We start from the raw sequence: 14,459 nt of genomic DNA, 5'->3' as shown, positions 1-14,459 counted from the left end.
TGTCTCCCCCATAAGACAAACGGCATGTTGGGTGAACAAATTACAGTTGGGCAATTGACAAATAAAGAGAGCATGACAATGCACATACATATCATGATGAGTATAGTGAGATTTAATTGGGCATTACGACAAAGTACATAGACCGCCATCCAGCATGCATCTATGCCTAAAAAGTCCACCTTCAGGTTATCATCCGAACCCCCTGTAGTATTAAGTTGCTAACAACAGACAATTGCATTAAGTATTGCGCGTAATGTAACTAGTGACTACATCCTTGAACATAGCACTAATGTTTTATCCCTAGTGGCAACAGCACATCCATAACCTTAGTGGTTCTTGTCACTCCTCCAGATTCACAGAGGCATGAACCCACTATCGAGCATAAATACTCCCTCTTGGAGTTACTAGCATCAACTTGGCCAGAGCATCTACTAATAACGGAGAGCATGCAAGATCATAAACAACACATAGACATAGCTTTGATAATCAACATAACAAGTATTCTCTATTCATCGGATCCCAACAAACGCAACATATAGAATTACAGATAGATGATCTTGATCATGTTAGGCAGCTCACAAGATCCGACAATGATAGCACAATGGGGAGAAGACAACCATCTAGCTACTGCTATGGACCCATAGTCCAGGGGTAGACTACTCACACATCACACCGGAGGCGACCATGGTGGCGTAGAGTCCTCCGGGAGATGATTCCCCTCTCCGGCAGGGTGCCGGAGGCGATCTCCTGGATCCCCCGAGATGGGCTCGGCGTTGGCGGCGTCACTGGAAGGGTAGCCGTATCGAGGCTCTCGGACCAGGGGGCTGCGTCACGGAGGCTATTTGTAGGCGGAAGGGCAGGTCAAGAGGCGGCACGGGGGCCCCACACCATAGGGCCGCGCGGCCAAGGGGGGGGCCGCGCCGCCCTAGGGTGTGGCCCCCTCGTGGCCCCTCTTAGTCTCTCCTTCGGACTTCTGGAAGCTTTGTGGAAAAATAGGCCCCTGGGCTTTGATTTCGTCCAATTCCGAGAATATTTCCTTACTAGGATTTCTGAAACCAAAAACAGCAGAAACAAAGAATCGGCACTTCGGCATCTTGTTAATAGGTTAGTTCCGTAGAAAATGCACGAATATGACATAAAGTGTGCATAAAACATGTAGATAACATCAATAATGTGGCATGGATCATAAGAAATTATCGATACGTCGGAGACGTATCAGCATCCCCAAGCTTAGTTCTGCTCGTCCCGAGCAGGTAAAACGATAACACAGATAATTTCTGGAGTGACATGCCATCATAATCTTGATCATACTATTTGTAAAGCATATGTAGTGAATGCAGCGATCAAAACAATGTATATGACATGAGTAAACAAGTGAATCATAAAGCAAAGACTTTTCATGAATAGCACTTCAAGACAAGCATTAATAAGTCTTGCATAAGAGTTAACTCATAAAGCAATAATTTAAAGTAAAGGCATTGAAGCAACACAAAAGAAGATTAAGTTTCAGCGGTTGCTTTCAACTTGTAACATGTATATCTCATGGATATTGTCAACATAGAGTAATATAATAAGTGCAATAAGCAAGTATGTAGGAATCAATGCACAGTTCACACAAGTGTTTGCTTCTTGAGGTGGAGAGAAATAGGTGAACTGACTCAACATTGAAAGTAAAAGAATGGTCCTCCATAGAGGAAAAGCATCGATTGCTATATTTGTGCTAGAGCTTTGATTTTGAAAACATGAAACAATTTTGTCAACGGTAGTAATAAAGCATATGCATCACGTAAATTATATCTTATAAGTTGCAAGCCTCATGCATAGTGTACCAATAGTGCCCGCACCTTGTCCTAATTAGCTTGGACTACCTGGATTATCACCGCAATACATATGCTTTCACCAAGTATCACAAAGGTACCTCTATGCCGCCTGTACAAAGGTCTAAGGAGAAAGCTCGCATTTGGATTTCTCGCTTTTGATTATTCTCAACTTAGACATCCATACCGGGACAACATAGACAACAGATAATGGACTCCTCTTTTAATGCTTTAAGCATTCAACAACAATTAATTCTTTTCTCATTAGAGATTTGAGGATGTTTGTCCAAAACTGAAACTTCCACCATGGATCATGGCTTTAGTTAGCGGCCCAATGTTCTTCTCTAACAATATGCATGCTCAAACCATTCAACTCAGTGTAGATCACCCTTACTTCAGACAAGACGAACATGCATAGCAACTCACATGAAATTCAACAATGAATAGTTGATGGCGTCCCCAAGAACATGGTTATCGCACAACAAGCAACTTAATAAGAGATAAAGTGCATAATTACATATTCAATGCCACAATAGTTTTTAAGCTATTTGTCCCATGAGCTATATATTGCAAAGGTGAATGATGGAATTTTAAAGGTAGCACTCAAGCAATTTACTTTGGAATGGCGGAAAATACCATGTAGTGGGTAGGTATGGTGGACACAAATGGCATAGTGGTTGGCTCAAGTATTTTGGATGCATGAGAAGTATTCCCTCTCGATACAAGGTTTAGGCTAGCAAGGCTTATTTGAAACAAACACAAGGATGAACCGGTGCAGCAAAACTCACATAAAAGACATATTGAAAACATTATAAGACTCTACACCGTCTTCCTTGTTGTTCAAACTCAATACTAGAAATTATCTAGACCTTAGAGAAACCAAATATGCAAACCAAATTTTAGCATGCTCTATGTATTTCTTCATTAATGGGTGCAAAGCATATGATGCAAGAGCTTAAACATGAGCACAACAATTGCCAAGTATCACATTACCCAAGACGTTTATAGCAATTACTACATGTATCATTTTCCAATTCCAACCATATAACAATTTAACGAAGGAGAAACTTCGCCATGAATACTATGAGTAGAAACCAAGGACATACTTGTCCATATGCTACAGCGGAGTGTGTCTCTCTCCCATAAAGTGAATGCTAGGATCCATTTTATTCAAACAAAACAAAAAACAAAAACAAACCGACGCTCCAAGCAAAAGCACATAAGATGTGATGGAATAAAAATATAGTTTCAGGGGAGGAACCTGATAATGTTGTCGATGAAGAAGGGGATGCCTTGGGCATCCCCAAGCTTAGACGCTTGAGTCTTCTTGATATATGCAGGGGTGAACCACCGGGGCATCCCCAAGCTTAGAGCTTTCACTCTCCTTGATCATGTTGCATCATACTCCTCTCTTGATCCTTGAAAACTTCCTCCACACCAAACTCGAAACAACTCATTAGAGGGTTAGTGCACAATAAAAATTAACATATTCAGAGGTGACACAATCATTCTTAACACTTCTGGACATTGCATAATGCTACTGGACATTAGTGGATCAAAGAAATTCATCCAACATAGCAAAAGAGGCAATGCGAAATAAAAGGCAGAATCTGTCAAAACAGAACAGTTCGTATTGACGAATTTTAAAATGGCACCAGACTTGCTCAAATGAAAATTCCCAAATTGAATGAAAGTTGCGTACATATCTGAGGATCATGCACGTAAATTGGCTTAATTTTCTGAGCTACCTACAGGGAGGTGGACCCAGATTCGTGACAGCAAAGAAATCTGGAACTGTGCAGTAATCCAAATCTAGTACTTACTTTTCTATCAACGGCTTAACTTGGCACAACAAAACACTAAACTAAGATAAGGAGAGGTTGCTACAGTAGTAAACAACTTCCAAGACACAAAATAAAAACAAAGTACTGTAGGTAAAAACATGGGTTGTCTCCCATAAGCGCTTTTCTTTAACGCCTTTCAGCTAGACGCAGAAAGTGTGCATCAAGTGTTATCAAGAGATAGTGCATCGGCATTCTTACCAGGGGTGTTACTCTTACCTTTCTTACTCTTTGGTCTAGGGAATACATGACCGCATCCGGGTGTAGAGGTAAAATTTAGAGTGCCTTTCCCAACATCTATGACTGCTCCCATGAGTTTCATCAGGGATCTTCCAAGTGTGATTTGTCCTGTCCCTACACATTCAATAACGAGATAATCAATGGATACCGTCCTTCCAAGAAAGGTTGTGAAAACACCTTCAGCTATGCCCATAGGAATTACAACAGAGTTATCTGCAAGAGTTATTTCTTCTCCCCCTTCAGTAAGTCCCCAAAGTGTCAAAGATTTATAAATTTTTTCAGGCATGAGGCAAAACTCGGACATAATATCACAACGAGCAGGAAAAGTTTCACCACCAATATTAACTTTAACAGTAGGCACCCACATTGAAGGTTCAAAGCTTAATGGAACATAATCATAATATTCGCGAATTCGATTATACACTTCTTTTAAACAGGATATATTTGTTTCAATAGTGTCTAATCTATTATTCATACTAGCAAGAGATGGATCAAAATTATTATCGGAGCTAAATGATGTAATCAATTTCCTTATAGCATTAAAAGCTTGATCCCCATCACAATGAAGGAAATCTCCTCCCACTACAGCATCTAAGGCATATCTATAGCGAAGAATAAGCCCGAAATAGAAATTACTAAGAAGCAAACTTAAGGTCATTTTAGGTTCAGTTTTACTATAAGCATCAAAAATTCTAGACCATGCTTCTTTAAAATTCTCTTCACCTCCTTGTTTAAAGGTGAAGATTGATTCCTCAGGTGATAGAGTAACAACTACGGGACTAGACATTATAATAAGGTAAATGCAAGTAAACTAATTTTTTTGTGTTTTTGATATAGCAAACGAGATAGCAAATAAAGTAAAACTAGCAACTAATTTTTTTGTATTTTGATTTAGTGCAGCAAACAAAGTAGTAAATAAAACTAAGCAAGACAAAAACAAAGTAAAGAGATTGAGAAGTGGAGACTCCCTTGCAGCGTGTCTTGATCTCCCCGCAACGGCGCCAGAAAAGAGCTTGATGGCGTGTAACTCACACGTTCGTTGGGAACCCCAAGAGGAAGGTATGATGCGCACAGCAGCAAGTTTTCCCTCAGAAAGAAACCAAGGTTTATCGAACCAGGAGGAGCCAAGAAGCACGTTGAAGGTTGATGGCGGCGGGATGTAGTGCGGCGCAACACCAGGGATTCCGGCGCCAACTTGGAACCTGCACAACACAACCAAAGTACTTTGCCCCAACGAAATAGTGAGGTTGTCAATCTCACCGGCTTGCTGTAACAAAGGATTAACCGTATTGTGTGGAAGATGATTGTTTGCAGAAAACAGTAGAACAGTATTGCAGTAGATTGTATTTCAGTAAAGAGAATTGGACCGGGGTCCACAGTTCACTAGAGGTGTCTCTCCCATAAGACAAACAGCATGTTGGGTGAACAAATTACAGTTGGGCAATTGACAAATAAAGAGAGCATGACAATGCACATACATATCATGATGAGTATAGTGAGATTTAATTGGGCATTACGACAAAGTACATAGACCGCCATCCAAAGATGCATCTATGCCTAAAAAGTCCACCTTCAAGTTATCATCCGAACCCCTCCGCATTAAGTTGCTAACAATGCACAATTGCATTAAGTATTGCGCGTAATGTAACTAGTGACTACATCCTTGAACATAGCACTAATGTTTTATCCCTAGTGGCAACAGCACATCCATAACCTTAGTGGTTCTTGTCACTCCTCCGCATTCACGTAGGCATGAACCCACTATCGAGCATAAATACTCCCTCTTGGAGTTACTAGCATCAACTTGGCCAGAGCATCTACTAATAACGGAGAGCATGCAAGATCATAAACAACACATAGACATAGCTTTGATAATCAACATAACAAGTATTCTCTATTCATCGGATCCCAACAAATGCAACATATAGAATTACAGATAGATGATCTTGATCAGGTTAGGGCAAAGCTCACAAGATCCGACAATGATAGCACAATGGGGAGAAGACAACCATCTAGCTACTGCTATGGACCCATAGTCCAGGGGTAGACTACTCACACATCACACCGGAGGCGACCATGGCGGCGTAGAGTCCTCCGGGAGATGATTCCCCTCTCCGGCAGGGTGCCGGAGGCGATCTCCTGGATCCCCCGAGATGGGATCGGCGTTGGCGGCATCTCTGGAAGGTTTTCCGTATCGTGGCTCTCGGTACTGGGGGTTTCGTCACGGAGGCTATTTGTAGGCGGAAGGGCAGGTCAAGAGGCGGCACGGGGGCCCCACACCATAGGGCCGCGCGGCCAAGGGGGGCCGCGCCGCCTAGGGTGTGGCCCCTCGTGGCCCCTCTTCGTCTCTCCTTCGACTTCTGGAAGCTTCGTGGAAAAATAGGCCCCCGGGCTTTGATTTCGTCCAATTCCGAGAATATTTCCTTACTAGGATTTCTGAAACCAAAAACAGCAGAAACAAAGAATCGGCACTTCGGCATCTTGTTAATAGGTTAGTTCCAGAAAATGCACGAATATGACATAAAGTGTGCATAAAACATGTAGATAACATCAATAATGTGGCATGGATCATAAGAAATTATCGATACGTCGGAGACGTATCACACATCCACAACCTTAGAACTTTCTGTCACTGTCCCAGATTTAATGGAGGCATGAACCCACTATCGAGCATAAATACTCCCTCTTGGAGTCACAAGTATCAACTTGGCCAGAGCCTCTACTAGCAACGGAGAGCATGCAAGAACATAAACAACTCATATATGATAGATTGATAATCAACTTGACATAGTATTCAATATCCATCGGATCCCAACAAACACAACATGCAGGATTACAAAGAAACGATCTTGATCATGATAGGCAGCTCACAAGATCGAGCATGATAGCACAATTAGGAGAAGACGACCATCTAGCTACTGCTATGGACCCATGGTCCAGGGGTGAACTACTCACACATCAATCCGGAGGCGATCATGGCGATGAAGAGTCCTCCGGGAGATGATTCCCCTCTCCGGCAGGGTGCCGGAGGCGATCTCCTGAATCCCCCGAGATGGGATTGGCGGCGGCGGCGTCTCTGGAAGGTTTTCCGTATCGTGGCTCTCGGTACTGGGGGTTTCGCGACGGAGGCTTTAAGTAGGCGGAAGGGCAGGTCAGGGGCGTCACGAGGGACCCACACAACAGGCCGGCGCGGCCCAAGCCCTGGCCGCGCCGCCTTGTTGTGTCGTCGCCTCGTGGCCCCACTTCGTGTCTCCCTCGGTCTTCTGGAAGCTTCGTGGAAAAATAGGCCCCTGGGCGTTGATTTCGTCCAATTCCGAGAATATTTCCTTACTAGGATTTCTGAAACCAAAAACAGCAGAAAACAACAACTGGCTCTTCGGCATCTCGTCAATAGGTTAGTGCCGGAAAATGCGTAATAACGACATATAATGTGTATAAAACATGTGAGTATCATCATAAAAGTAGCATGGAACATAAGAAATTATAGATACGTTTGGGACGTATCAGGTACCCCAAAGGATCAAGTTTTATTCTCAATGGATATACCGATGCGGATTGGGCGGGTGACAAGGATGATAGGAAATCAACTTCCGGGGCTTGCCAATTCCTTGGTAGGTCCTTGGTGTGTTGGTCCTCTAAGAAGCAAAATTGCATATCTCTCTCCACCGCCGAAGCCGAATATGTTGCCGCCGCAAGTGGATGCACTCAATTGTTATGGATGAGGCAAACTTTAAAGGAATACGGTGTCATTTGTGACAAAGTGCCTCTATTATGTGACAATGAAAGTGCCATCAAGATTGCCTATAATCCGGTGCAACATTCAAGAACGAAGCATATTGAGATCCAGAATCATTTCATTAGGGATCATGTTGCCCGTGGTGATATTGAGCTTATCTATGTTCCTACTAAAGATCAACTTGCCGATATATTCACGAAGCCTCTTGATGAAGCAAGGTTCACTTATTTGAGGAATGAGCTAAATATCATTGATTCAAGGAGTATAGCTTGACCATCTTGCAAACACACCTTCGTCTCAAAACTTTATTTGGTTTAGATGTGGGCATGGAAATAGGGGGAGTGCGGTTTAAATTATTGAGCTATCCCTCCCCCCATAATGCCAACATTAAGAAATCATTCTCTTTATATCATATGTTGATATGTGAGCTTCAATGATGAGTAGTGGCTTGGACCCAAGATATATCTTTGCGGTGCCATGCCACAACACTCATATATGGTGGCCTAGGCCACCACACTCTTCTTTGAGAAGAGTTGGAGTTATTTGGATCTTCATTGGTTTTTATTGACATCTCCTTGTTTATGGGAAATCACTCACTTTTGGCCTTCATTTGCATTATTTGCAAAAATGAGTGATCATGTACCATCTCACAGTTTGGCGCATCTGTCCTAAGCCTATCTAATGTAAGCCATATTCTCTTCTCTCTCCGAGTGCATCAATTCCCTGTCAAATTCCAGTTTTTGGCACGTTTTTTCTGCTTCACCGGAAGTTTCGGTCGTTTCGGCTGGTACTTCTGGCTGGATCCTGTCTGCCAGCGTCTGTCCGCTGTTCCTGATCTGTTGGTGGGATTTCTGTGGGACCGGAAGTTCCGGCTCCAACGAGCGGAACTTCCGCCCTTACGATTCCTCCACTTAACCGCTTGGGAACGGGGTGGCAGTTCACACCCTCCACTTTTCCCCATCCAAGATCTCTTTGCTCTCTCTCTCTCCCGTGTGGCGGCTGCAACCTCTCCGGCCGGATCTCCCTCCTCCGGCGATCTTCGCCGGATCGGCTCCGTGGATTGGCATCCCCTCCCTCTCCTCCTCCATGGCTGCCCCCGGTTTGTGCCCTCTCCCTCTCTATGTGTGGGTAGACCTCACTAGATGAACTATAGGGCATACTCTAGGCAAAGCTATGGTAGAACATCTCTAGATGCCTTTCCTTTACTAGATCTTGCATAGGAGGTTGTGGTAATGAGGTTAAGCGAGCCATTGCCGCAGATCTGGTGAGAAACTGCTGCTGTTTTCGAACAGCCGGATGTTCCGGCTCTACACGCCGGAACTTCCGCCCCGGGCGGAACTTCCGCCGGTTCTCACCGGAACTTCCGGCCTGGCAAATTTTTCTGCTGTTACTCAATATCCTGTGCAGGCTCTGGTTTTTGGCTTCCTTGCTAGTGTGCACTCATTTATCATTCATATCCTGTTGATTCCATCCCAGGTAGTTCGAAGAAGAGAGGCAAGGGTCATGTGGATGAGATTGAGGAAGAACTTGAGCAAACTAGACCATCCAAGCTCACCGCTCGTCAGCAATCTGCTCAAAGGCAAAAGGCACCCGCTGGTCGAGGCAAGAATATCCATGTATCCGTGAAGAACTTGCAGTATCTTGAGTACAAGGAGCTCCGTGACATGAACCCTTACCTCACCCCTCGGAACAATAGGGTTGGGGATAAGCGGTTCCACAACAAGACTCAAGAGGAGATTTTCTATGAGGTGTATGTGCCATTCAAGAAGGGGGTAGCCCCTCAACATGCTATTGACACCGGCAAGATGGCCGCTTCTAGGTACTTTGAAGAAGCCTATGCTATGTGTGGTGAGTTTGGGCTCTATCCCATTATGGAGCTCAACAAGGATTATGATATCGGGTTGATCCAACAATTCTATGCCACCGTCCACTTTGATTCAGATGAAGCTAAAACATTCCGGTGGATGTCTCATGAAAGGCTCCTTGAGTCTAACTTGGCAAAGTTTGGAAGTGCCCTTGGATACCCTCGCCACCCGGAAGTAGATGCAAATGGTTGGAGGTGCCATGACAGTTCATTTTCTCAACCAAGGGAAGTCTTGGAGAACCTCTACATCAAAGGTTGGGGTATCCCGGGCAAGAGTGCGGATCTTCTTCCTACTTGGGACATTATGCTTAGAGTCTACCGGGAAACCATTGGACCAAAGGGTGGCAACCTTGATGAGTTGCATTTATATGAAGTGGATCTTATGGCAAACTCCTTTGCTAAGAAGGGCACCGGTGAGAAGCTTGATGTGATGGACTACATCTACAATGAGATGTGGTCATGTGTGATGGAGAAGAAGCTTCCCTCGTATGCTCCGTACATTATGAAGCTCATTGAGGACACTTGGATGGAGACTTGTCAGACTTCCCTCGTTCACTCTATTCCTCTCAACGTTACATCCCATGAAGTGAAGGTTTTGAGGACCAAGCGCCACAACGCGCCCATTGAAGATGTTCCTCCCATGGTTGAGAAGCCCCCTAGTTGGGCTTCTAAGCTTGCCCGCCGCATGAGACAGATTTTTTGCCTCACCTCTACAGTCAACCACCATCAGTATCAGCAACATGCAGAAGCCAAGAAGTCTCGGGTATGTCAGAAGAGCATCACGAGGGCTCTAAGTGTGGACGTGTCCCCTCCCGGATCCGAGGAGAACATCACTCCGGAGGCTGAGTGGGTCTCTCAGCACGGCATGCCTCTTCCTCCAGATGGCCTCGAGATCGAGTCTCCTCACACTCCTCCCTACCCCGGCGCTACATCGAACCTCCCTCCCGACTGGGTTAACGCCGACCCTTGGGACGAGTAGTTTCTCCTATCCCTTTTTGGTGCCTTGGTGCCAAAGGGGGAGAGTGAGAACCTTATTATGTTGCTCTCCGTTGGGTATTTGCATGGGGGAGTCACAAGCTCGTGTTGGCTTTGATTTTTATCGCTTCTGATTCTATTTATCCTTGTGGTGTCGAACTATGTTCTTAGTTTATTTGGCTTGTAAACTCTATCTATGTGTTTGGAACCTTATCTATGTGGATGGTAAACTCTGTATGTGAGTCTTCCATGGTTATCTATGTGTGCATGATCTTATTATCCATATGCTTATCACTATGTTGTATTGCTAACTCATGGAAGACGGATGCAAGATTTAGGGGGAGCTTCGTATGTACCAATGCTCATATCTAGGGGGAGCTCCTCTATATCTTTCACATTGTTGGTTTACATTATTCATTCCCTGCAAATACTTGTGTTGTCATCAAACACCAAAAAGGGGGAGATTGAAAGAACATTTCCCGCCCTTTTGGGTTTTGTGTGTTTGATGTCAACACTAGTTATATTTTTATGTGTGTTGATGTAGACAGGTACAAGATCTCAAGATATATACTTGGCTGATGATTTGGACAGACAAAAATGAAGCTATGCTGGTTTTTCTCATCTGGCGGAAGTTCCGTCCACAGCCGGCGGAACTTCCACCCAGGGGCGGAAGGTCCGGCCATAGCCAGCGGAACTTCCGCCCAGATTCTCCCCGCAGAGGCTTCTCAGCGCCTTTCTTATTGCAGGTTTTATTCTCTAGCCGGAAGTTCCGGTGAAGATGGCCGGAAGTTCCGGTCAAGCGGAACTTCCGCCTAACTTCCGGACAAGTTCCGAAAGTCGGCGATTTGTGGCTCAGTATGTCCAGTATGGTTTTTCTGGAATTCCGGAACTTGGCCGGAACTTCCGGTCACCGGAAGTTTCGCCCCCTATCTTTTCTGACAAGGTCGTCTGATGAAGAATCTTCCAGGCGGAAGTTCCGGCGCTCCTGGCCGGTACTTCCGGTGCCAGCCGGAACTTCCGGCCCTCCTGGCCGGAACTTCCGGTGTTACGAGAAATAGTTCAAACGGTCAGATCTGAGAGCTCCAATCATATAAATAGCTCTCTTCTCCAAAGGGACAAGTTGCTCAATCATTGCAAGAAATATCTGCCAAGCTTCACCACCATTAGAGCCACCTCAAGAACACAAGATTACAAGATCTCCTTCCTCCCCCAACCAAAGCTCTTGATCTTTGGAGATTCGAAGGAGAAGACACCGATCTACATCCTCACCGAAGCGTTTTTCATTTCCCCCTCATTTGTCTGAGGGATCTCATGCTAGTGTTCCTATTTGGTTCCCTAGTTGATTTGTGTTGATGTGTTGTTGTTGATTGTTGTATTGTTACAGATTTGGGAGCCTCCAATTCAGTTGTGGATGTGTGCCCCAAGAACCTTGTAAAGGCCCGGTTTCTGCCTCGAGGAAATCCCTTAGTGGAAGTGGGCTAGGCCTTCGTGGCGTTGCTCACAGGAGATCTGAGTGAAGCCTTCGTGGCTGTTGGTTTGGCTTGCGTAGCAACCACACTCCTCCAAACGTAGACGTACCTTCTTGCAAAGGAAGGGAACTACGGGAATCATCTCCGTGTCATCGCGTGCTCCACTCTCGGTTACCTCTATCCTATTCTATCTCCTATATATTGCATAGCTATATCTTGCTTAGTTGACAACCTTGTCATATAGGGAAATTCACTTAGTTGCATATCTAGATAATTTACCTTTGTGTCAAGCCTAAATTGAAAAAGAACTAAAAATTGGTTAGCACCTATTCACCCCCCCCCTCTAGGTGCGGCATACGATCCTTTCACTCGGGCTCCAACCCGGAGGAGCTCGGGACCCGTAAGGCAAACTCTTCGCCTCCTGCATCAAAAGCGTGCCGCCGAGCGCGACAAGTTGGCGAGTGGAGCGGGGGCGGTGGGAGGCGTTGCTAGGATGGGCGCCTTCACAACCTTGGAGCGCACCACCATGAACTGCCCTCAAACGACAGGGTACAACCTATGCGAGGCGAGGGCAGATGCTGCAAGGTTGGCGGTGTGGCTAGGGAGGCTGCCAACGTAGACATGGGGAGGGGGCGCGAGCTTCAAGAACGGCAACACCGCGGCGTTGGCAGGCCCAACACCTACAAGACGAGCAGAGGGGTGGGAGAGGAAGACGAGAGAGAAACACATATAAAAATATTTTAAATACGCAAAGTAGCAAGATGCAAATCATGAAAGGCAGATGATTAAGTAGGAAACAAAAGCATAAAAACAAACTCTAATAAACCCTCGAAAATTCTCCCCCGTTGGCGCCAATGCTGAAATGTGTGACTTTTTAGAAGATTAATATAGTGAGAGTTCATCATAAGGTGTGCATTTCTCTGAATCGAATCAAATGCATCTATCCAATGATAAATATGCGGAATGAATCAAACTATATTTAGAATTTTGCATTTGAATACAATATGCACAACATGAAATCCTCACTCCCTCTTTATCACTTAGAATACAAAAAAAGATGTCAAGTAAAATAAAATATTATGATAACCATAAAATAGTGCTTGAAATAAAACGAGGAACCTCTCTAAGATAAATACACGTACAAGTTAGAATGTTGCATTGAGATATGATGTGCACAATCATGGAATCACCACTCCCTCAATATGATTTAAAACATAATTTTTTTCAAGCGATCGATCATGGATATGAAATTAACCTAAACACGTCTACCAATAAATGGTTGAGAAATAAGATGAAACATATTAAAAGGCTCAACCAAAGAAATGTGTGAGAGGCAAAAAAAATCATATTATAAGACTAATACAAGGATGAGAATTGAGCATTAACATAGTCTTCGATGAATGATATTCCTTAGCATGACCAACCAACACAAAAGAATTAAAGAAGATATGAAATAAAGAAATACTATCTCTCATGTGTATAAGTTTTTAAGTAGAAAATATCACGAAGATATTTATCCACAACCAACATGTACACACAAAATAGATACTAAAAAATAGAACATGATATTCAAACGAAATCATGTACCAATGAGATTTTTTGTGATTTAAATCATGGCCAAAGGCTCCATTTTATCTTATTATTATATTGATCAACTTCAACCCCATACATATCAAAGACATCACAAATATCAACAAAGAAAATAATATATATGAGATAAAATTTCTAGATAGACATATTTTGGATGGGTGAATCATGAACAAGATTTTATATACTTCCTAGCATATATACTCATCTCAATTTACTCAAATTTGCACTAATACATTTGCAAGAAAAATAATATTTATAAATAAAGAGTTTCATGTAAAGAAGTAATCATGTGGTTGGATACAAGAAAATAAGGCATGAAAAAATACTTGTTACCGAGAAATCATTGGTATGGTGTAATAGATAATATTTCATCAATCATCATAGCTTGTCTCTAATTATTATTTAGTCACCACTTCTTTCTTTAAAATAGTAAAATTATTCAATGTATCTTCTCTGTATCTAAACAAAGTTCAAGTACAAAAATGGTCCCCAAACTAATAGGTTCAAAGTAGCTAGAGACACTACAACTTACTCCCTCCGTCCCAAAATATAAGGCGCCTAAACTTTAGCCAAAGTTCAACATATTTTAAGTTTGATTAAATTTATACGTAGAATTATAAACATTCACAATACCAAATTATTATCAATAGATTTAGTAGAAAGTGTAGTTTCTCAAAATGTCCATTTGATATTATAAATATTCATATTTTTTGTATAAACTTGGTCAAACTTAGAAGATGTTGACTTTTGGCGAAAACTTAATTAGGCGTCTTAAATTTTGGGACCGAAGGAGTATAAAACAAAATCCACATAAATATGTGCATACAGATGCAATTAAATTTCATGCACATCTTAAGCAATTTAAAATTTATTAGAATTTAACTATACATTAGATCAACGAAAGCAAGCATGCTATAGTTAAAAATA

This window comes from Lolium perenne, chromosome 2, assembly GCF_019359855.2.
Source record: "Lolium perenne isolate Kyuss_39 chromosome 2, Kyuss_2.0, whole genome shotgun sequence".
In the NCBI taxonomy this organism is placed as follows: Eukaryota; Viridiplantae; Streptophyta; class Magnoliopsida; order Poales; family Poaceae; genus Lolium; species Lolium perenne.
Note: the sequence above shows the minus strand (reverse complement) of the source record.